General features: G+C 35.7%; 1 protein-coding gene across 1 annotated transcript in view; it reads left to right on the plus strand.

The window, feature by feature from the left end:
- Positions 1-26,154, plus strand: part of HDAC9 (histone deacetylase 9) — an 853,144-nt gene that overhangs the window by 66,220 nt on the left and 760,770 nt on the right. The window contains exons 2-3 of the mRNA XM_054692408.1: positions 4,615-4,733; positions 17,310-17,395. The gene's annotated coding sequence lies outside the window, so the exon portion shown is untranslated. The remainder of the gene's footprint in view (positions 1-4,614; positions 4,734-17,309; positions 17,396-26,154) is intronic.

A 26,154-nucleotide genomic window follows, 5' to 3' on the forward strand; every position in this document is an offset into this window, starting at 1 on the left:
CCAGATATAAGGCTAGATAAAGAATCTAATCAAGAAGAAATGGGTACTTGAGCATTCATTGAAAGTGAAAGGAAGGCCCAGATATGAAAGATAGTCTTAAAAGGGCATTGTTCTGGCATTGGTGACTATAAGAAATGTAAGAAACAGAGTAATGAATTAGAATCTGAGTTCCCATAGTAGATAATGGAGTCTTTTGTTTGTACTCAGTGGTGTTTGAATAGAATGTTAAGGGCAATTTTTAGTGTTTTCTCTAAAGATGAAATTATCAAAGAATTTCAGATTCTGAGGTTTGAGAAAGACCTTGGGTGTGGTGAATCTCCTGGTGCTCAATGCACTGAAACAGTAGGCTTATTCTGGGCCTCCCTGGTGGTGCAAGGGTTAAGCACAGCACTGTGAAGCTATCCAAAGCCACTGCAACAGTTTGATCCCTGGACAGTTTGATCCCTGGACAACCAGGGAGCTACCCATATGGCACAGCAGACCTCTCCTGTCTCGCCCAATGCTCCCCTCAACAGTTTATTTCAGTCTATCCACCTGTTCTGCTCCCCACTCTGTTTCTGGTGAATCCTCTCAACCCCTACACCTCTGGCCTCTGCCCTAGTTCTTGTATGCATAAATAAATAAATCTTAAAAAAAAAAAAAACAGTAGGCTTATTCCACTAAATAAGATATCTGTGCAGGGACTGTGAACTGAATCAGCCTCTATACTGTAGAGAGGAATCGGGATTAGTGATTCCATCTGAGAAGGGAAGAACCTACTGGTGAGTTTGAATGGCTTTTTAGACTGAACTGTGCATTTCACTTAAGACATCCTAAGTTAGGGAATGATAGGTGGCAGAGGCATCATTTTTGTTAGCTACAAAGACTGCTAAAGCATTCTGTTTTCTTAGTGGTATACTGTCCAACATAATACCAGTTGCCGAAAAGGAAAAATGAAAACTGTAATAAGAAGCTCTGACTATAGTTAAAAAGTCAAAGGAAAGATTGTGGTAATCAAGGAACATGAATTCTAAGTCAAATTCGAAAACTTGTACTATAAGAGTTCTTACAGACATCCCAGCATTTTGATTTATCATCTTTTTGTGACTAAGTTGTCTATTAAATGGCTAGGGAGATTTTTTGGTAAAGAAGACTTATAACTCAAAATGAATCACTGCTGAAATTGTCATGACTAGGTCAAGGTCTTGATGTTCAAGTAGCTTGTTAGAATGACCTGTATTCCTTGTAATGCAAAAAAGAGAGCTCTGGGCCAAGAGCCAGAAGATATGCCCTCCCATTTCCCAACTGTGTCTGAGAACAAATCCCTGAAACATCTAAACTTAAAGTTCCTCTTCTGTAAAATAGGAATAATAATGGTTTACTCTGTACACCAAAGAGCTATTGTGAAGGTCAGAGATGAAGGTCCTTGTGTAAATTCTTTGTGACCTATAAAACTGCTGATTTGCCAGGATATTATTTTTGAAAAGGCCATGTAGGTGGAATGGTTATGGAACAAGAAGCTCAGTGATGTAATGAGAACAGTGTGGGCTAGGGCAAAGTCCTGTGTCACTGTCTTGTCCTTTGCTGGCTGCTAAGACATTGCAAGATTTCACTCCTTTTGGCAATTGCCTTTGCTAAATTCCAGGTAACTTTAGGAATATAGTCAAGAGCCAAAATAACAATTTTGGATCTCAATAGGTAAAATTTTGGATCTCAATTCATAGCAGCAGTTTTGCTCTTTGTGCTTGTGCTTATTTCCTTTCATGTGTACATATGTATTTTTTACAGCCTGGACAAATTAATGTTGAGATTAGTTGAAATTATTAGTTGAAAGCAAGTGTATTTCTATCTATTCTTTAATAATCTGTCCTCACCAAAAAATCATAAGTACTTTTTTTCTTATCTGTTTCCTAAAGATCAGTTTCTTATTATTTCTAATTCAGGCTATCATAAGAATGACTAACATACTAGGGGAAAGCTTCCCCATTCTAAGAAAATGGGCTGTTTTTATGCAACTCATTTTGATAACGAAGTATGGGAAAATTTAATTACACATAGCCCATTCTCACAGTCCCCCCACTGGCCCCTCTTTTTTTCCTAGCAGCTAAAAATTGTCTTAATTTCTATCAGATTTTGTAAAAATTTTGCCCCTTAGAGAGCAAATAAGGCTGCTAATCAGTTGATATTATTGGCTGAGAAAGGGGAGTTACCATTGGTCTGAGAAAAAGGGAATTGACAAACCTATAACAAGTACACACACACACACACACACAATGTACACGTGTAGAGGATGGATATCTTGGAACATATTAGGAGAGTTCTCTATCTGACCATACTTCAGTTCTTCAGTTGGAATTGTCATGATAACTTTGGTTTAATATGGCTCATTGGAAATGGAAATAAAATAAATGGAAACTAGTATGTATCAACATAGAAATTCTATGAAATTTTTTTATTACTATTCAGATAGCAAAAGCTTTCATAATGTTAGAATAATATGCCATAATTAGGCACTCATTAAAAATAATGAATGACAAATACAGCCATTTCAGTGTTTAAAAGATGTATAATGATATTTTGGAAGCCAAATTCATATTTCCATTTGAGATTTGCTTTTCAATTCAAGTCTAGAACTGTGAAGGCAAAAACCCAATGATTATGTAACTAGCCATGAGTCAGCATATTATGGACAGTCGTTAATTGTGTTGTTTGTGTTAATAGATGTCTGAGGTGTGTGGAAATGGAAACATCTTTTTGGTTTCAGATTTTGGGACAAATAGCAAAACCTTGGATTTGGCATTACCACTGTTAAACTGGGAAGCTTTTGTTAAACTGAGTTGTGTTTGTAAATATAAGTGTCAGTTATACAAAAATGACATTATAGATTAACAAAATATTTTTTAATCAGAGAGTATCGCTTTCATGGAAGGCACCTTCCATTGTTGCTTGAGTTTTATTCTTATGTTTCTTGTCCATTGTTTTTGTTATTTTTATCTTAAAATCAAACTATACCTTTGAAAATCAAGACTGTATCAAGAGCATTTATGAAATGTTTCAGACTACAATGTAAAAAAATAAAAATGACAAAAATCTTAATGACCATACTCATTAATTTTAATCCATAAATTTAAATCTCACTAAATTTTGCTTTGCTTTTGCTTTATTTCCTTTTAATGAAGAATATGACTTTCAATTTTCTCACCTATAAAGGGGAAAGGAGAGTTACAAACATCTATTAAGTGAAAATAATACTCAAATTGTGATATGTCTAAAAGTAGTTTGTAACCATAACGAGCTATGCAAATGATGTTATTACCTTAAAATAGGACATTGGCTTTTTTTTAAATTTAGAAGCCAATGTCAAAATGTTTGCTAATACAAAAGTCAAAAGTTTTTCTTCTCTTCATCTTTTTGTGGAAATACTGCTTTCTCATCAAGATGGAAAATAAGATTCTTTAAATAATGCTTATAAAATAAGCACATCAGTATCATTTTAAAAGAAACTTATAAAGATGCATATTTTTATTGTTGCTGAATCTTAATATATATCTAGCACTAAAGATGTGATGAGAACTAGTCTGTTAGAACTCTATGTAACTTTTAATAACAAGCATATTCCTATTTATAGACCAATTGAAGTATTATAGGTATTCTTAGTGATGTTATATAGTTCTTCAAAGGAAATATGTATTTATATCCTGCTTTATACATTTGGGCAAAAATAGTAATAACACTTTCAAAATACTGATGGGAAAACGAGTCACAATAAATATGTTGTATTCTCAAGATAAAGAGATGTACGATTTTCAGAGTTATAGCACTCTGTCTGTAAAAATAGTGCAATTGGGATATACTATTTTGGTAAGAAACTCATTAAGTGCAACTTTAAAAGCTTCTTCTTCCTCTTCTTTTTTTAAACTTTGACATTCCAGTAAACTGTTAGGAAAATGCCCTTCCAATTCCTTTTCCTTTGCTGAAGTGTCTAGAAGTGAAAGCACATTCAAATAAAAAGAGGAAAGTCCCTTAAATTCCTTTCAAGAAGTCCATCCTGTTAGTGCCACTCATAGAAAGACTATGGCTATGCTTACTTTTAGTTAGAAGAAAACTGCAAAATACTTGTAGAACAAATAGAATTGGAATTGGAATTTTCTGTCACTCTTACAGTTTATGACCTATTTGTTCCTATGTTCAGCCTATTAAAATTTATTTTCTTTAAGCAGCCCTTTCTCTAAAAGGAAACTTTTACAATAGTCATTATAATACGATGCAAAAGTGTACTTATATCCATAATTCACAAAATATTTTAAATTTTTCTAATGATAACAGTTAGCAAATTATATCGACTACGGAATAGGAAACTATAATTATGTGAGTGCTTCCCATTTACAGGATCCTTCTGCACCTATCATTTTATTTTTGTGTTCCTAATAATATTTTTGTGTTCCTAATATTCTGGTGCTTTCAACAAGACTGGTAAAATTGGGCTTTTACGGATGATGAATTAAGGCACCTGGGAGGTTAATATGAATGTTTCAATGATCCCTAACTGAGCTGAGACTCAATACTAGTTCTGTTTCTTTCCTTTGTGACATGACATTATCTTTATCATACACATTTATTTTTCTTACATTCTAGGTATCTCTTCTACCAACTCCTTTCAGCAGACATTACCAGCTGAAGGAAGACAGCTGTGAGTCCAAATCCCAGCCCATCAGTACTCCTGATTCCCATGATGAGCTCACCAGTACAATCCGGTCAGTCTGGTTGCTTCTTAAACCATGAATATTGTTTCTTTGTTTTACTTCAACCCAAACAGTTGAAACTATGAAAGTTTTTTCCTGATGGGGATTGGTTGGTTTGATAATGAAATTTTTATTCTATAGCTAATTCTCTGTTGTGTAGTCCAAGTTTGCTTTCTGGACAACTAATTTCATTTGCATTGTGACTGGAATTATGATATAATATTTGGATTGAATTTTGTGAAGTTGTAAATATTTATTACTAAATACAATGTAGGATGCTAACTCACACACTCATGGTTTTTGCGATCTAATACATGTTTGTATGCTTTTACATTGTGCCATGAGGATTTGTAAGTGCTTGTAGATTTACTCTTCCATCTCTTTGACATATTGGAAAGATATTTCTCTCATCCTTCTTTGCTGCTATCCACTTTTCCTAAATAAATAGTTAATTTTTATCTCATCACCTGCTTTCTGCCAGTCTAGTATAATGTGTGACTCATGTAGTGTTGTGTTCAGCACAACCAACTCCATTTCTCCAGAAACAGGGTCTTACTTTTGGCACAAACATAATCCAAGTCTTGAGAAAGAGGGAGTATGGTCAGATATCACAGGTTAGTCATAGACATATTTTATAAGAATTTTCCGCTTGGATCATTATATAAAAATTAATTGTTATATATTCTCTAAAAAAATCTTTTAGCATTTTATTATCCTTATGTAGTTACCCAAACCTGGGATCGAAGCAAGTGTAATGTTATAATCAAGCCTTATAAGAGGACATCTTTTGTTAATATTTTCACTGTCAGTAGTGCCACACCAAGATTAACTGCTCTGGAATTCTACTGTTTCATCAATCTTTCCCCACATCCCCAAGAGAAACTCCAAATGTTGAATTTGAAGTTGGAAATTAATTATTAGAGAATATAGCTGTGATTTGTGATTCTACTTATCATATTATAGATATTCCAGTTTTTGGTCACAATCATTATATAACTGGTTTCAAGTAATTTGGTTGGACAGATGAAATGTTACCTAGGACTCTTATCCCTGAGTGCCTGTAGCCCAGTGGCGCTCAAATTTTAACATGTAGTGGGATCACTGTTATAAACAGACCCATCTCTAGCTTTTGAGTTAATAGAAATGAGATGGGGCACAAGAATTGCAGTTTTCACAGGTTCCTCCCAGGTAATGCTTCTGTTGCATGAGGACTGCTCTTTGGAAACCAGTCAACTGTCCCTCCCCTTCCTCTTACTTAGCTCCTACCTCTGCCCTCACAGGACAGTCCTGTGTAGTGTGAGCTGTGATGTTCATCACAATTATGGTATAGTACTGTTATCCTTTCTAGTGAGATGAAGTTAAAACCATGTTTGTACTTTCTATATGTACATATTGCATTTACATATTTATATATTTTTTTATTTATAAATTTAATGTGTTAAATTGCATAATTTTAAAGAGTCATTTAATTTAGAACTAACATACAAACTTTTTTTTCTTGTGGCAGAATGTGTTGGAATCACTAAAAAACATATTAAAAGCAATAAGAACAAATTGGCTAAGTAAATGGCAGAAAACTTCCTCTATTTCCGAAAGTTGTAGTCTGGAATTTACATAGAAGTTTGTCTTTCATTCTCAAGTAGGAAATTAAACTTATATATATGTGTGTAATTTAAAAAAAATGTTCTTGTACATTTATTATGTTCCCACCTCCCATATCCACTGAACAAACATGGTTTATCTCCCACCCTAACTTTGACAGGTAAATAATGGGACAGATTGAATAAGAGGAAAATAGAATTTATGGCAGTACCAACTGTATCCAAATGAGACATTTAAAATGGTATTCTACCTCAATATGTAATCTTGAAATGGACAAGAATACAAATACTATCAAGACTAATGAACGATGAAACCAGAAGGAAAATTTTGAACCTGAATTATAGTTAAATTCAAATTATAAACTTACTTTAAAGCAATGCAACTGTTGCAAATTCAGTGTCTATATGGCCTTTATTTTGCATCTTTTTCATATGTTTTGACTTGTATCTACTTTTTTTTAATGAAGAATATATTATCCCACTCTTGTTTTTAATGAAGAATATATTATCCCATTAATATATTTTAATGAAGAATATATTAAGTGGTAAAATCCCAGTTTAGGGAAGCCTATTAAAAAGTAATCAGTAAGTTTGCGAACAATGAATGAATGCAGATATTTTGACAGTACTGTGTATTAAGTATATTTAAGAATTTTAATGCTTAGGAAGAGTGAATCAAATGGCAAGAAGATAAACAAGTGAGAAATTTTATGGTGATACTTATGTGAACTTTGGGCACCTCAGAGAAATTCTCAGGTAGGTCTATATTATATCAAGTTTTATTCTAAAAGTAATGTTCATTGTGAGATTGTTGTTTGGGGAAGATCACTCTTAATCTTTTTATCTTATGTATGGAACAGAGTGTGGAATAACAATGACAATTTTATTGTTAGGGTAACTACCAAAGAGGTAAAGTATTTTGTGTAAAAAAAAAAAAAAACTATAAAAATGGTATATACATACATACATTCATACATATATAATGAACAGATGTCCAGAAGGAACATTTACTGATCGGTGAGATAAAAAAGGAAAAATGTTGAGTGTATGTACCTCACTCCTCCTGAGGGAGAAGAAACAGAGATGATTTAAGGGGATGTGAAGTTAAATATGAGTCTTTCTGTCCAGCCGGCAATAGTTGTTGGTTGTGTAGAAAGTGAACATGAACGTGAATATATGCTTCAAGGTATATGTGGAGTAAAGAGTGTATTTTTAATTCAGTGTCCTATATTTACAATGAGCTTTTTTTTAAAACTCTGAATTCTTTTATGTAAATGTATTGTAATACAGTCAAATAAATTGGGCTCTCTTTAAAAGAAAGGTAAAATGGCACAATACCAAATACTTTGATTAATTTCATGTATACCTGATGCTGGCTCATAACTGCTATATTTGACCATTGAAGTCCATATATGATTTTATTATATGAAATATTGATTTTATTATATGAATATTGATTTTATTATATGAAATAAATAAAATTGAATATTGATTATATTAAATATTGTTTGACTGAATACAAGAATATTGATTTTATTATATGAAAATACTCTTTGATGCTGCTATTTCAATGAGGATGTTCTTGCCAGCCATGACAGTTGTTAGAAGAAGGATAAAAAGTAGGTGATAAATGAGACAACCACTGAATGAAACTCATTAAAATGTCCTGTGTACCTTTTTCATAATTTCTATTGCTTTGTGGAGAATAGCATTACACAGAAGTCTTATTTATTTTTGGGAAGTTTTTATGAATGAAATCTGAATTGAGGAAAGTCATAGCAAATGGGCCAGGTGGGTGGGAGTCTTTTCTATTTATTGCAAAAACTGTGATCAGTGACTTGAAATCCACTCTGCGTATATAAAGAAAAATATTCTGTCCACAATTATAAAAACATTCTTTTGCTATTATTAGACTATATCTTATAGCTTCATATATATTCTGTTAGTGAGAAATAACCTAATCTTTTGACTTTGAAAAAGTGTTTTTCTTAAATCTCCATTTATTTTTTTGCTATCTAAAAAGAGAATTAAATTGGTCTTATGCAATCACCATCCATTTATTTTGTTTTTGTTATACAAAGGGCACTAAGACATTATTGTGTACCAGAAGAAAAAAAAAAAAGCAGTCTCACTCCAGTTATTCCAGAAATTGTTTTAATAGTCACTGTTCTAAGCAGTGTGTTTATGTTTGTCTTAACAGTTGGTTCTAGGATGCTGTGAATTCTTACTTTCCCCATGTACTGATAACACTTTCAGAAAAATTCACCATCCATATTCAAATACAGTTAATATAAAGTACTACATATTACTGCCTTGATCATGCATTCAGTCAAACAATAATTACTGATTTGTGAATACAGAGCCCACTGGCTTTTATTTTAATCTTGCTGGCCTGATACTATTCTGGGTTAGAGTAATGGGTATTGCTTTTGGGCACTGAGAAGTATCTGGAGAAGATTGACAGCTGACTACAGCTGAGACTGTCATTCATTCATTCAGAATTTATTCAGCACCTATTTTGTGTCAGGCAGTGTGTGTATTCAGTAGGGACATAAAGAATACTACAACATGGATTCTATTCTTTTTTTTTCTTTTTCTTTTATATATTTTTTACATCATTTTTCATTTTTGCACAATTTATGCATTTTCATCTTGGTTATAGTCCCCATACAGTTCCCACCCCACTTATTTTGACCATAATCCCTCCTACCTTCCCCCTTCCCCGTAGTGTGTCTCTGGTTTATAGTTGCTTGTTGATTTTGATTTTTACTTTATTATAATTAGTCTTTTTCCCAGCCCTTTATTTAGATTTTCTAAATTCCTGCTATGAGTGAGACCATCCGGTATTTTTCTTTTTCTTTCTGGCTTATTTCGGTGAGCATGATCCCTTCCAGCTCCATCCATGTTGCTGCAAATTGCATGAGTTAATCTTTTTTGATCGCTGAGTAATATTCCATTGTGTTTTCTTTTTTATTTTTAAAGATTTTATTTATTTATTTATGCATACAAGAGCTGGGGTGCAGGTAGGAGATGCAGGGGGTGAAAGGATTCACGAGAGACAGAGTGGGGCACAGAACAGGCAGACTGATTGAAATACACTGCTGAGGGGAGGAGTGGGCGAGACAGGAGAGGTCTGCCTCGCCATGTGGGTTGCTCCCTGGCCGGACGGGGATCAAACTTGTGCTGCAGAGGCTGTGGATTGCTTTGCAGTGTGGTGCTTAACCCCTTGCGCCACCAGGGAGGCCTTGGATTCAATTCTTATGGACGACACTAGAAGAGACAGAAGTGTTTGGCCCAGTCAACATTTAATATATTTTATATATAGGGGGAGAAATTAATTTCTTCTCTAGAGCAGTATGGATGACATTTAATTTAATTTTTATCAGAATTGCAAAATCTCAGAAGGAAGGACTGTGAGGCTCATCTAATCTAGAGTATATAAATACACCAGCTGATTAAAAATCGCCTGGGCTTTGTTAAAAATATAGATTGTCAGACTCCTCCCTGAAAATCTTTAGTGTAGTAAAGAGGGGTACTAGCTATAACATATGATAGTGCTTTTTGCTGTGAATTGGCAAAATGCTGAAATATTCTTTCATCTGTCTAATAGGTTTCTCATTTTGAGGCGGCACAAAAATAGAAAAATACAACATTAAATCCTGTCTTCTGAATGTATTTCCCTTGCGAGTTAAGATATGACAACTCAGTTGTTTATCTTTCTGATAAATAAAAAGCTAATGCTGTTAAAAACTAGAGGAGGTAATAATTTGTGGGAAAAATTCTAGTGGCTTATATGTGTTCTCTACTATCAAGGCCATCCCTGTTTTATATGAAGGTGAACAATAGATATTTCTTAAAGAGCACTTTTTTTTCCCCCTTTAAAAGCAAGTTTGAACCTTTTTTTAATCCCAGGTCAGATTTGTAGTATGATCCAAAGATGCCAAAATATTTGACTTGAGTCTGGACATCCTTAAAATAAATAAATTAGGTTGCATCAACCCTAGAATAATTCCATTATGAATTTTAATTTTGATGAACCTAATTGTATAATATGATTTTGATGAAGATGCACCGAAAGGAGTTTTCTAAACATAGAACACAATGTGCATCATGCCCCCTGGCATTGTTCTATGCTGTGATCTTCTTGGCTTCTAAGTGAGTTTAGAAAGTATAGTTGCTAGAGCTGTATATTGCAAAGTCTAGTACATTAGTTTTCAAAGCTTATTACATAAAAAGTAGCTAATTTCCCTTTTATTTCTCACCATTGTGGGGAACACAAATAACTACTCCACTGGTATGGATTGAAAAGGTTAGGCTATTTATGTGAGCTAAGGATTTGTGGTAAATCCTCATCTATTCCTTGTCTTTTCTCATTGGCAATTCTTAGGCACAAATTAGTTAAAAGTCTTCCCTTCCTACCTCTGTTTTGCTAAGCAGCTGAATTCTCTTAAAGAAATGTAGAGTGGATCTAACTAATGATCAAAAACTTCTTTGAAATATAAATTGTTATGGAAATGCTAAGTAGTATAAACAATTTGAGGGCAAGCATTAATAAAAACTTCACTGCAAGCATTTTTAAAGAGGAATAATAAAAGTTTCACGGTTCAATTAATATAGTACAACATTGGATTTTCTAGAAGCATATGGGGCCCAGAAGACCTGCCCCTGTTTTTAAAATTTACAAACTCTTTAATGATTCACCGATTTTACTCCAGTGCATTACCCACCACGGTACCATTTAGTCTTTAAGAGGAAAACTAAAACCAGGACAAATATACAAACAAATATCAAAGTGTCCAAGTGGGTATTTTTTTCTTCAGTTTTTCATGATATGTTGCCATAAAAAATGAATAGTAAATGAGATAGAGTCATAGAACAAATCAGATATTTTATGGCTTCCCTAGATAAGTCCAATCACTTAGTTTTTAATGAAATGCAGGTCAGATCCCATTACAATAAGTTCTACATAACCAAAATATTTTGAGGCTCAAGGTCAGTTATCTATTTCAAGTAGTGTTCAAGAAAAATATTCTAAGATAATCAAATATATTAGTCCTTGAAATTTGTTTTAACAGAATTTGACCACAGGCTACCATATTGATGAGAGATGCTGAATGTTAATTTATTCGTTATTTTTTGGATTATATTTACTACTTTAACTTTACAGTGAATTGAGCCACTCTTCTGCTGTTATTAAGTCTAAACTTCTTAATCTGATAGTCAAGTTGGAAACTTAAATGAGAGAGCATTTTATTCATTCTCCAATTCCTGAGGCACAGTTCCTTAAAAATGAGGCACAAGCCTTTCCCCAGAATATTTAGTTTTTTTATCCTGCATATTTATTTAGTTTTGGTGGTTATTTTGGTTTGTATATTTCACATCATGTTCATTACCATTGATACTGCCAGCCACCCCCCCACCCACTCCTCTCCCAACTGCCTTTAACCCCCATAATGTAGTTCAACAGAAAAAAGGTTATTTCTTATTCAGATTTAAAAGTAAGAAGGTTTTCCTCGTGGTGGGCTGTCTTTTTTTGGTGACACGTTCAGGGTCTTCTGCTTTTAACCTGTGGTTTGCCCTTCTTCAGCTCATGAATTTTAAGGTCACTGTGCATTTCTACATCAAGCTTTTGGAAAGGAAATGGATGACATGGATTGTCTTTGGAAGTTCCTTTAGACACACCACTTCAGTTCACATTTCACTGCGTAGAATTTAGTCTCATGGCCTTGGCTATTTACAGAGGACACTGGAAAATCTATTCTATCAGTTTTCCAGGAGAAGGAGGAAGCAGATTTGGTCAGTGTCTACCCCATTTGTTTTCAGTATTTATACCCAGCAGTGCAACTATTGTCTTGCTTACACGAGGCAGAATATTTCATAATATACTCTTGATTAAACTAATTATTAAAGAATAGTAAGGTTCCTTTGAAGAGATAGAAGAATCAGGGCTATATTTTGTAATTTTCTAAGAGCTACTTAAGCCTTTCTTTATGAAAATTCAAATTCTTATTGGTGGAAACTCTCCAGGAAATGAGAATACAATATATTATGTAGAATATTATGTGTCCTTAATTTAGTATATAAAAGTTATGTAAGTTTATCTGAAATTATAGTTGCATACATACTGAGGAAGAAATACTTTAAAGTTAATATTCCCAATTTTTATGTTTGCTCCTTATTGCATGTTGACATTACATTTTTAAACACTTTCGTAGTTTTAAATGTTATGATGCAAATCTAGGCTAATATACAATCACTGATAAATTTTTATATTCCACTCATCTTTTCATGAACCAATAAAAATTAGTGCTCTGTTCTATTTTCTGAAGATTCTGTTGCATCTGGTTCATGGACAGTCGCCTTTTGTCTATAACATTATGTGGGGCCTTTAGAGAATTTCTCTCTTCATATTTCAGGGTTTGTCCTTAAGAATACTAAAACTGTGTGTGTATGTGTGTGTGTGTGTGTGCACCTATGTATAGGTGCTGTGTGCACATGTATGATTGTATTGTAATACTACATTAACTCTCAGGGCTTACTGAGGAATATGGGGCATATAACCTTCCCTTAATAACACTCAAATGTTTTATTTTCTATGGTTTTCTGTATATTTCTTAATTTTTATCTCACATCTTTTGAGAATGTTAAATAAAATTGTTACTATGATAGGAATAGGTTCTCTAACTTCTGAGGAAATGTGCTAAGTTTTTCTTTTATGAGCAAAATATATGTGTTTTTTCTCACATATTGTAATTACATTTTAATTGTTTCCCATTACCCCATTTTCTTGGTTCTTTTTGTCTTTGTTATAGATAGATTTACAAAAATCTGAATTGCCAATAGACCAAAGTATTATTATGGCCTTTGGTTTCCCTTTCTTGTCCTTGCAAATTATCATAAGTAAATTTCATCAATGCATGTCCATGTGTTGATTTGTGTTTTCTTTAAAATAGTCTATTTACAGGAAATGGAAAAACTCCAGGATAGTCTGTGAAATTGTTTTAAGTCTTTTTCATGATAGCTTCTGACATTTAATTATACCAGACTCCTTTCTCTTATGATAGATAGTTGCCCTTCAGAGAGCACTGTATAATTACCTTTTCTCCCAGACTCTTCACTTGAAGACTTTCTCTTCATATTGGTGTTATAGTTCCACTGGCAATTCTGAGTCGGAGAGTTTTGTTTGGAGTTGGAATTTGCTACAGTAATATCACCCTCTTTGGAATTCTGTGAGTCCTGAGAGGGCAGATAATCATAGTAGCACATATGTAGGTCCTCATCTCTCATCTTCCATCTCAGAGGAAATTGTTCCTCAGAAAGAAATGATGAAATGTCAGATGAACAAATCTTTAATAAGTAAAAAGTAGTTATGAGGTTTGCACTCTTTGGGGATATAAGCACATTTAATAAAAGCTTGTGACATCTTGGGCTACTGTCACTGGAAAGGCTGTATTTTTGGCCTTACGATTTTGAGTGCTTTCTAGAGATCTAGGACCTTTATTCAAGTTGGGTAAGGCCAAAACTTTATCCTGAGCATTTCCTTTTAAAATATCTATTTGAGTGAAAAAAATAAGTCATCATAATTACTTGGTTTGTTGCTGGGATCCCAAATGTCTGCCCAGTGTGTTCATGAATCTGAACATTTTGGGAATATTACTATCATTTAAGGTGCACTGTCTGTTGAAATGCATGATTAACCCAGTAATTGTGAAATAATTCTTCCTGAAGTCCTATTTCCTCTCATTATGCATTGTATTGAAGCAAGTATTATAATTAAAGATATTTTTAAAATTACTTCAGAAAATCATAGGATATAGCAATGAAAATTCTTCTTTATTGGTTTTCTATTATTTTGAAATGGATGCATATCTTTGTGCCTGCATTATGGTGCTTCATTGTTATAATGGAGAATTGAATGTATCTGATTTTGACATGCTTAATGTGAAATAAATTAGAAAGCAGATTTTAAAGGTAGTAAGTAGTGTCTCAACGAGAGTCTATAAATTAGTGGAAAAAGTCAGGAAGCCAGGATTTCCTCAGGAAGAGGAAAAGTAACACATACCATAACTTGTGGTCAATGTGCTATTGGGTCTCTGAATTTCAATAAAGTATGTACAGGGCCTCCCTGGTGGTGCAGGGGTTTGAGCGCAGCGCTGTGAAGCTGTCTGCAGCCTCTGCAGTACGGGTTTGATTCCCGGCCGGCTGGTGTGAATCCCACATGGCACAGCAGACTTCTCCTGCCTCGCCCCCTGCTCCCCTCAGCAGTCTTTGGTCTTTCTGCCTGTTCTGCTCCCCGCTCTGTCTCTGGTGAATTCTCTCACCCTCCCGCACCTCTGACTGTACTCCAGTTCTCATATAAATAAATAAATCTTAAAAAAAAATAAAATATGTCCAAGTAGAATTCATTTCCCCTTTTATTGGGAAATCTGATAGTCCACCTATCCATTTGTCCTCCTACCTTTCTCAGTTTCCTTCATTTTTCTTTTATTCTGCCTGACTCAAAAAAGAATTTTGAATCTATATAGTACATTTTAAAAAAGTGAAATGAGGTGGAAAGGAAATAGAGGAAGGAAAACTGGATAAATAACCTTAGTATGTATACTTACATTCTGTAAAGTTACTAGAAGAGGAACAGATTTGTCTGTTTTCCTGGTAGCAAGTGTATTTTCTACTATGGCATTAAAAGTCTTTCATTCTAAAGGGTGAATTTTATTGTGCCCTGTTTAAGACATATCATAGCATCCCATGACTCTTCCTGAGGTACACAAGGACCCAGTACTCTTTTCAGATTTGTTATCCTTTTCCCCTCAGTGAATCCTTAACATGGAGCTGAGTCACTTCCCAGGTCCTGTTTTCCTGCCTGCAGACTTTAACATGCACTATTCTCACTGCTGGGAGTGTCCTCTCCCCACAGCCTCCCACCACCAGGTTCCCATACCGCCACCCTACTTTCCCCTAGTTTTTGAGAAATTTCTTATACTGAAGACCTGACCCCAATTCCATTCTTCTCTGACACCTTCCTGGGTGACCTTGGACTCCTCTGACACTGTTAGTTAACTGTCAATTATGGAGCCTACTTCCTGTGCTGGAGTTAATGTTAGTAAAAGATTAGTGATAGACTATAAACTTTTTGAGAGCAGGAACATCTTTCTAAATTTTTTTTTGGTATCAATTAAAACAATTGATTATTTTACTCATGGATAGTTGCTTAGTTAAGTAATATACTTAACTATATACCTAATATATAAAAGGAGCAAAAAGGTGAAGAACAAAGAATATTTTGTAAGGAGGCTGTTGCTAGTGGAGGATGGGGAGGCAGTTAAAAATACCTGAACAAAACCGTGCTGCTTGATTTCTGTTGTAAATTGGGTTCATTCCCTTTGTTTCCTGCTATTAGCTCATTTCTTAACGTTCTGTTGTTTTTTTTTCCCACTTCTGTATGACAGTTTTGACATGTTCTTTGCCTCTATTTATTGCTCCCACTGAAATGTTTTTTTTCTCTTTGTAGGGTGGCTTGTGTATTCCTTGAACAGTAAACATTGCAATAGGGCGGTTGATGTTTGCAGGACTTGTAGTGGCGTGCTAAGTCCCTAAATGTGGAAAATTTTTCTAAATTTGGAACTGCAATAGCTAGCACCATGGTAGAAAACAACCCTTTTCCTTTTAAGACTAGGAGTTCTTCTTGTTCCAGTACTTATAAGCTATCCTCTTCCCCATAGAAAACTATATGTTGTAGTTGAGAATAGAGGAAAAAATTAAAAGGATTTTGAATTACAGTTTAGTAGGAAATTGCTCCAAGTTACTTTAAAATTCATTAATTCAACGTTCTTGTAAACTATTAAAAATTGATGCATTTTTGGATATATTTTACTTAATATGCTAGGTTTCTGAGGACCTACATTAAAATGTGAATACAAGAAATCAAATGGTTTAAAATTTATGACTTTTTAATCTATATGTACTTTCAGTTCCTTTTATCTGAAATTATGTGCTTATGAACATTTTACTATAAGTCTTAAAGACTCAATTAAGATCTTAAACTTTCTGTATGTCTCCTTTAAATATGTGCTTTGGTTTCATTTTTTGACATTATTGTATGATATTTGATGAACAAAGTTTTCTCTTACTTTGATATTATGTAGTTGAATGGGGTTTCTTCCTACCTGCCCAGAAAATTCATTTTAAAAGAGATCATGGAAAGAACAGATGTGGAACAGACAGGCACTGCATGTCATTTATGCAAAACTCTTTGGGGAACCTCTTTGGGTAGGCTTTTGTTTGTCATACACATAACAAGTATGTCTTTACCCTGAATGATGCAATGATCCAGCCTCCTGTGGGATAATATCCACTGACAGTAACACCAGAAACCATTAGTTGATCACAAACTCTCTGAATCCTTGGGGATTTGCCCCAATCTAAATGAGTGACTAATTCTTCAACTACAAGGTAAACTTGAGGTCCTTTGGGAATTGGGACATGTTAAGGTTGGATTGTTTTTGTGCTTGTTATAATTGTAGGATCATTAAGGAAATGTTTACATCCTGTTGTGATTGTATATTCTTAATCAATAGATGAGGTGAGGCGGTTTCATCTTTTTGCTTCTGCTTTCTTTATATTCATTATTCTCTACTCTATGGAAAAAATCTATGAAAAAAATTTTCATAGTCGTCAAGTCTAACTAAACCCATATCTCTTGACTTAAATACTTTGTTACCATATTTACCTATTAATTACAAGTTATACAAAAGTTTATTTAAATTTATTAGTAAAAGTCCAAGAGCTTAAAAATAGGCTCTGGAAACAAGCGTTAACTGTTAGGGATCTGTAATTTCCTGATGTCCCATCTTCCTTATGAAAAATACAATGTGAATTTATTGTATTCTACATAAAAGCTATAATTGTAAAAAAAAAAAAGAGGTAGTAAAGGATCTAGTGTTATTTAGAATTTTTGCACATAATACTGCATTTTTTTTTTCTTAACTAGGACCTGTAACGATGCTTTTGTGAATGTCACTGCAAACTGATGTCTATAGCTCTTCCTACATTGATGAGAAAGAACATCATTTCCAGGTTTTTCACAATTTCCAATTTTCTCTCTGTCCCAACTTTACTAACTTTTGAGCAAATGGAATTGCGACATTCCGTTTTTTAATTATATGCTACCTCTCTACTTTATCCCTCCACTAATAGTGAAGATTTTGTGGCATCACTTCACCTTTTTGCTGTGTTTTTGCACATTTTTCATGCCAGCATTTCTCAGGAGCACTCCTACCCCACCCTATGGACATATGCTGTTGTACATTGATTATATATGACTTAATGAAAGTGTTTGCTTGGGTTATCTTTCTGTACCTTTCATTATCTTTCCAGACCTTTTTATTTTTGTCAAAAAATCTCTTTTTTTTGGCCACATGAGATACGTCACTGATAAAATTGGTCAGTATGAGGGATTTATCAGTTTTTAGTTTTTCTCTAATGGCCACAGGAAGGGTTGTATTTGCTACCCAGATTTAGATAAAGAGTTAGAGTTCTCCATGGGGTGTATAATATATACTTGCAGCATAGTAAAATGCTAAGTACTGGAAAGAGTCAGTAAATCTCTATTAGAAACCCAGCTCTCACTGACAACTTTGGGGACTTTGGACAAGTTGCGTTTTGCCTCTCTGGATATCAATTTTTGATCTTGTATTACTGTTCTATGGCTTCTGTACAAATTACCAAAAACATGATGACTTAAAACAACAGAAGTTTGTTCTCTCAGTTCTGGAAGCCCAATGTCCAATATCAGTTTTACTGGACTGAAATCAAGGTGCTACTGGAGAGGTGCTCCTGATAGAGGCTCTAGGGGAGAGTCTGCTCGTTGCATCTTCCAGCATCTGGTGGCTACTAGCCTTCTTAGTTTGTGGTGTTGTCACCTTTATCTCTGCCTCCTGATCAAGCTGACTTTTCCTCTATGCCAAAGCTCCCTTTGCCTCCTGTTGTAAGTATAATCTCTCCAGCTCACATTTTCAAAGACTTTTTCCTCATATGAGTTAATATACACAAATGGCAGAAATAAGGATGTGGAAATCGTTTATTAATTTTTTTTGTTAATTTTATTTTTTTTGTTAATTTTATTTATTTATTTATTTATTAGTTTTCCCCTGATCCTTTGTTTTTTTCTTGCTGCCTTTTTTTTTAATTTAGTTATTTATTTATATAAGCACTGGTCACAGTCAGAAGCGTGGGCGGGTGAGAGAATTCACCAGAGCCAGAGTGGGGAGCAGAACAGGCAGAAGGACCGAAGTACACTGCTATAGGAAGCAGCGGATGTGGCAAGAGAGGTCTGTCGCGCCATGTGGGACCCACGCCCGGGTCCGGGGATCAAACCGGTGCTACGGAGGCTGCAGGCAGCTTCACAGCCCAGCGCTCAACCGCTGCGCCACCAGGGAAGGCCCCAGGATGTGGAAATCTTTTAAAGGTTTATTATTTAGCCTACTTAATATCTAAAATAATTTCTGAAATTCTACTAGCTTGAAATTTTCTATTCACATTTGCTCATTCATTCATCTATTAACCAAACTTGTAATTTCATGCCCAATCTAGGCCAGATACTGTGCTAGATTTTAGGAAAAACACACTGACCATAACTTTAAAAAGTACATTGTGTTGTTAATAAGATGCACTGTACAAAATGAATCTAGAGATAGACTTAAAAAAAAGACAATTTGATCCAGACTATAAGATTAATTTCTTGTACGTCTCCTTTTGCATAATTCTAGAGCAAATGTTACCATCATGCTTCAGTGCTAGAGAATTATTTCAGTAACAGGGGCTCTGTGCAAAGCTGTGTGCCAGTAAGTATTTTTCAGGAGGGAAAGCACGTATCATCTTAAACTCAATTCAAAAGAATGTGTTGAGTACATGTGTTGAGTACCTTGCCCGTCTGTCCCCCACCCCAGAATTTATAATATCCCTTTTCATCAACCAGGGCTGCACATCAGCATAAACACTACAACAGCAGAGCTTTAAAAATTAACTGTGTCTGCTCTCTCATTATACTTTGTGCTTGGTTCTGGGTAGAGGCCAGAGGCTTTTTTTTTTTTTTTTTTTTTTTTAAAGAACCTCTTGATATGTGGCTCAAGGGCAATTTGGAGAAGGGAGCATTTGAGGTATCCTCGATCAATGACCAGACTCTCAATCAAAAGTCAGCAATTAATGCATGGTGGTGGAGAGAGAATTCACAAAGTTGTGGAGGTGGGTAAAATAAGTGGGACATGGCTGAAAGTGGGGTCCAGCAGTCCAAATCTGTGTGCCTGTTCCCCTGTTGATCAGACTTTCAGCCTGGAATCCAGAAGTGTCAGAGAAGTCTAAATTTAAACCTGGTCTTCTAGGTCATTTTGAAAGAATGTTTTTTTCAGGGTAGGAGGGTAAAATGTTTTATTTAACAGTTAATAGGTTGATTTATACTTTTTACAAATTTAGAAACATTATAGCTGGGCCTCTGTAACTCTTGCCCTAGCTTCTGTAAATATTAGGAACAGATGTCAGTGAGAAATAGAAATTGAGAAGAAAGTTTAATATTAAATGCTTCAGAAGAAGATTTGTCAGTAAATGGTGATGGACTGGAAAATGGAAAAACACAGTAGAAAGTAACAGACAATTTTGAAATTCAGGAATTAGAGGGATTGAAGGATCTTGATAGAAAAGACAGCTAACGTTGTGTTAAGTTCTATTTACAACCTAGGGCTTTGTTGCTGCATTTTCTTTATCTCATGGAATTCTTTTAGTTACTCCTTTTTTTAAAGATTTATTTATTTATGCATACAAGAGCTGGGGTACAGGCCAGAGATGCGGGGGCTGGGGGGTGAGAGGATTCACCCGAGACAGAGTGGGGAACAAAACAGGCAGATCCACTGAAATACACTGCTAAGGGGAGCAGCGGGCGAGACAGGAGAGGTCTGCTACGCCATGTGGGTTGCTCCCTAGCCAACGGGGGATTGAACTTGTGCTGCAGAGGTTGCAGATTGCTTCATAGTACAGTCCTTAACCCCTTGCGCCACCAGGGAGGCCCCTCTTTTTTGTTACTCTTGAGGTAGGTACTGTTCTTATTCCCATTTTACAAATGGAGATATTGAGACTTTGACAGCATAAATATCAAGGTCTCACAGTTAATTTAATGTAACTTCTATGACTTAGATCTAGATACCTTAATTCTAGAGTTGTTACTGTTGACTACAGTTCTGCTAGTTTTCAGGAAACTATCAATAGCTGAGTATAAGTTTAATGAAGAATCATCTGAAGGAAGGTCACAATTGAAAACATGGAGGTCCTTCAATTAATAAGCATTACTGCATCAATTAAAAGATGGAAGAAAGTATGGGCCTCACTGAAACTTTCAAGGACAGTATCTTATTCTTCTTTAAGGCTGCCAGTCACTTAATGCATGCTTTGTTTAAAAAAAATAAGTTCTTGAATATTTAAATAATGAACCACTTTTCAACTTCAATCCTGAATTCTTATACCTATCCTTAAGGTTCTGCTTACTTAATAACTTCATTAACTTGAAGACAAATTTAAATCTTTTTCAACTTCTGTTGCTGATTTTGTAAAACTGATTCAGTTTCAAATTCTTAGGGCTATAGTTGGCTTCCATTCCTCTACCTACTGGATATCTTCCCACTGGAACAGGCCTATTCAATAGAGGTTACGCTAGTGTAAGACTGTCAGAGAAGTTCAGTCTTTTCATTATTTTGAACACTTTGTAAGTGTAGGTAAGGTAAAAAGTATCAGGCTTTTCTGCCCTCCATCCATTAGAATTGATGATGGAACCCTGTGGTCCTGAATGCATGCCTGATGGCGGGCACCTGGAATGGGGTGTGGGCATAGGTAGATGGGATTCACCTGGGCTGAGTCTGGGCTTTTAGGGGTGGTGTTGTGGGAATGCCAGCAGAAGCCAGAGGAAGCAGAGAAGCAGAAGCAGAAGAACCACGAGAACAAGGCCACCAGAGAATGCCGGAGAGCCCAGATAGAGTGAAGACTTGCTGGGGGCTGGGAGGACTGCCAGCCTCCCGGCCCCAAAGCACCCCTGCCTGCCATGTGCCTGGTAAATCAATAAAAAACCTGCAAAAGCCACTGAGGACTCCAGGACTCTTTCCTCCTTTACCCCGTCTGCCCATGGGATCATAGAAAACCTGCACTGTGCCCATTCCTGCCCTTACAGTAAGCTAAAATACTGAAGGAACAAATAATACATAAATGATGAGTGTTAAGTTTACTGTTGAGAGTCTTCCCTACCCTTTCTCTCCAAGTACCTGAAAATTCATTTCATTCCACAGTTCTTGTAGATTGTGCAGAGATAACACTGTTAAGTAACCTAGGAAAATAAAAACTATTTCTTTTGAAATATACATATTATATTTTGTTATACCTGCTATAACAGGTCATCAACCTCCATTGTCCCATGGTCTGAATCTAGCATATTCATTTGAAGGGTTTCAGGTAATGAATAAAAAGGAATTGAGAGTAGCTATATGGTTGTATCAAATATTTTAATGTTACAGTGCTGTATTTCTTGGGGTGTTTTTTTTTAAAGGTCAGAATTTTTTTTTTTTAAAGATTTATTTATTTATTTGTTTGTCTGACTGGGTACAGTCAGAAGCGCGTCAGGGTGAGAGAATTTACCAGAGCCAGAGCGGAGAGCAGAGCAGGCAGACTGAGATACACTGCTGAGGGGAGCAGCGGGCAGCAGGAGAGGTCTGCACGCCATATGGGACCCTCCTCTGGTGGCCGGGGAGCAGCCGGGGATCGAACCGGCGCCGCATAGGCTGCGGGCAGCTTCGCAACCCAGCGCTCAACCGCTGCGCCACCGGGGAGGCCCTCTTGGGGTGTTTTTTTTGAATCACATTTTTCACATTGAGATTTGAAATTTTAGCTACTACAAAATAAACATCACACCTAAACTCTTACAAAATGTCACAGAGCTCTAATCTCTATCCTGCGTGTCCTCTTTATTTCTAGTATTATCATTAAGTGATGTGTATAATATGGTCTTCTTACATAACTCATCACACTGATCTTTTCTAGGAAAATTAATGGAGTGAGAATTTCAATAAATATTTCATTGAAATCAAGGGAAATCAAGCTAACTTGCATTAAAGATCAAGATTAGCATTAGAACAAGTTATTTTTATGGTTTGAAGTAAAACCGCTTTTATAGACAGCAATCAACAAGGTAAAAAATCCCACTATTTTGCTGTTGGAAAGACATTGGGTGAGTGATTCTCAACTTGGGCTCTGCATTAATTCACCTGGAGAGCTTAAAGAACAAACATTCAACCTCCATGACTGACTTAATTGGACTTCGGTGAGGTGCAGGCATGAGGGATCATGGGACCTTCAAGGTGATTTTAATATGCAGTCGGCATTGAGATATGCTGTGAGAGGAGACATCAGGGAGTGCAAAGGGGCAGGAGAAAGTAAATTCATATAAAATTCCTACCCTTTAGGAGATGACAGAATTTCTTAGAAAGGAAATATTGCCTAATTAGTCATGAAAAATAAACTTTTAGTTCTTCTATTTTGAAAGGAGACAAATTAATCTCATTTAGATATTATTATGAGGGTATGTGAGAGTACATAATCAATTTTTTAGAAAGCCCCTTTTCAGTGTGTTTCTAAACTTACTTATTTTTTGGGCCCCCCTGGTGGCACAGCAATTTAGCACTGGGCTGCAAGGCTGCCCGCAGCCTCTGCAGCGCCGGTTCGTTCCCCGGCCGCTGGTGAGGATCCCACAAAAAAATAAAATAAAATAAATAAATTAAAAAATAAACTTATTCTTTGTTTAAAATTACTAAATATCAGGCCTCCCCTGGTGGCGCAGGCGGTTGAGCGCCCCGCTGTGAAGCTCTCCGCGGACTGCAGAGGCCAGTGGTTCGATCCCAGCCAGCTGGTGAGGGTCCCACATGGCGCGGCAGACCTCTCCTGTCTTGCCCCGCTGCTCCCCTCAGCAGTGTATTTCAGTCAGTCTGTCTGTTCTATTTCCCACTCTGTTTCTGGTGAATCCTCTCACCCTCCCGCGAATCTGGCCTGTACCCCGGTTCTTGTATAAATAAATAAATCTTAAAAAAAAAAAAAGATTACTAAATCTCAGCTCTGGGTCTAGCTTCTAGTCTTCCCCCTCACTCCATCCCAATTTTTGAACTGAAAATGTATGTTAATTTACAAATGATTAATTCAAATCAATGGTGTGAATGTGACACAGTCAGTGAGAAAAACCCAGTGATTTCTTGGGTGTTTTTTCTCTTTAATAAGGAAAACATGGTTACTGTTATGAAAAAATATCTGGCCACTTTGTGGAGAGTACTTGATCACTATGGCTGGCCTTGTCTTCCCTTTAAGACTGGAGAATCACACATTGCTAAATAGCATTGACTACATTGAGTGTTCATTATATTTCAAGTTCTGAGTGTGCCAGTTGCTTTCTATGTGGTATCTCCTTTAATCCAGTAAAACTTTTATTTTCTAAAATCCCCTTGTTACAGATGAGAAACAAATATCAGAGAATAATTAACACGTACAGGGTTCTGATCTAGTTAGGGCTAGGATGTGAATTCAAGCAAACTAACACCATGATAAATAGAACAAGGTAGCCATACTGAATTTTTTTTTTTTTAATTGAACCAATTAGTTTAGGTCAGAAAGTAAAGTTTGTTAGTTTCCTCACATGAAAACTTCCAGAATGATGGTTTTGTTATTTTCCAAGTGAACAGCAGATTTTCCTGTCGAGACTAAGAAGTTCGCAGGTAAACTGTTGGCAGTAGTGTCTGCCTTTGGCTGGACTAGTGGAAAATGGGTGCTGTCTGGTGTTGGTTGGGTTTGAGGAACTTCCTGAAGCTTATAAAACTCTGTCCCATTTTTCACATCCAAATTGTAGGAGAATGGGAATAAGGATAAAAGACAGCTCTTTGGGAAAAATGAAGGGGCTTGATGAGCGTGTGTAGTGGGAAACTCAGAAAACGTGAAGTCAGAAGATTTCAATTAAATTCTCTGACACTCATGCATTAAAAGCCACTCACCTTTTCTGAATCTGTTTTCTCATCTTTAAAATAGAAACAATGATAGTTGTAACTAAAATCCTTAACTCTAGGGGCTGAAGATCAAATGAAATAATACGCTGTAAAAACTAAATAAAGCAAGGTGTTTTAAAAACTGTTAATGTTAATAAAACGTGTTTTTGTTCTCTAACTGGAAAACTTTATTTCTTTTAAATGCAGAAAAAATACCAACAAAAAGTTTTTACTCTGCAATAGTACTTGATTTAAAGTGTCCTCACCAAAATACTTGGACGGACTTTTACTTCCCCCAAGTATTCTAAACCCCTAGGCATTTAAGCAATCTCTAAGTGTACCAATTACTGTCTAATGGGCAAATCCCATGATCTTTTCTCAGTCTTCAATAGAATTGTAATAGCAATAGACATTCATTAAAAAATTTGAATGCCTACTGTGTGTCTGGAGTGGTGTTAAGTCATTGAAAATAAAATCAGTGAAATAAAAGCAGGGAAAAATGAAATTGCCTATTAAGCTCCTGTTGTGTATTAAGTGCTATATATAATGTCATTTAATCTCCACAGCAGTCCCACAAAATAGGTTTTGTAACATGTTTTATAAACCAGGAGTCTTAAGGTTCGGAGAGTTTGAGAGGTGTGCCCAGTGCCTCTTAGCAAAAAGATAGTATAACTGGGATTAAAAGCCTATCATCTCTCCCAGCAAATGTTTTTCTTTGACAAATCACATTAATTCATGTACTCATAATTTGCCCAGCCTAAATCCTCTTGACCTTTTTATTTCTATGAACATTGAGATAGCCACCTGTGCTTAAAACAAGGATGATTTTGAAAACCCTTACTCAATTCCCCTCCATATCAAGTCAGCTTGATCTTGATTGACAACAACTTCCATTTTGGTTGCCAACCTTTAGCACTCATTACTTCTTTCTATAATTATTGTAGTAGGCTTCCAACTAGTCTTTCTATTTTAGGATCTTCTGCATTCAGGCTAATTGTATAATGTTGCCTGGTGATTCTTACTAAAGCTCAAATCTAACTATTTCCTTTCTAAAAAATCTTCCATGGCCTGTTATGGAAGTGTTCATAAGACTGTTAAAAATTGCCAGTGTTCATAAGACTATCTTAGTGTCCAGTGTGTGTGACTAACCACATGTAAACCTTCTCCCTCAACATTCTTTTTCTCATACATACCAGTGTCTTTTCAGGCTTGTCTGATTAGAATCATCTGTGTCTTTTAAAGCATAAATACTCAGGCCCACTTGAACCTACCAAGCCAGAATCTTCAGGGATTTGCACGTTCTTATGGGGCATGGGAAGGCCCAGGGGACTTCTAAGAGGCTCAGAGCACAGGTATGCTCCTGGGACTCCTGCTATACTGCTATGTGCTGAGGGAATCAGCGAGAACCACCTAGTCATCCCTCATTTCTCCTAGCTACCCTTTCTCACCCATCACAGGGAGTCAAGCCAAGTGACAAAAAGCCCAGAGACAAATTAAAGTGAACTCTCCAAAGAGATGATTTTCTCCCATATTTGTGAGTGTGAGATATATATATTTTCAGCATTTTTATACTTTTATTTATTTTAACATTTATCGTTTTTTAAATTTTTTCGACAATATTTGCTTCCCCCTATCCCCTTAGATTGAGTCCCCATAGAATCTCCTTCCCAAAGGCACCCATGCACCATCACTATAGTCCCCTGTGCTCCTCCCTCCCTCCCTCTCACCCCTCTCCCTCCTCCTCCCTTGCAGGATGTCTCTGATTTATAATTGCCTATTTTT

This window comes from Talpa occidentalis, unplaced genomic scaffold, assembly GCF_014898055.3.
Source record: "Talpa occidentalis isolate TD23 unplaced genomic scaffold, MPIMG_talOcc4v2.1, whole genome shotgun sequence".
NCBI lineage: Eukaryota > Metazoa > Chordata > Mammalia > Eulipotyphla > Talpidae > Talpa > Talpa occidentalis.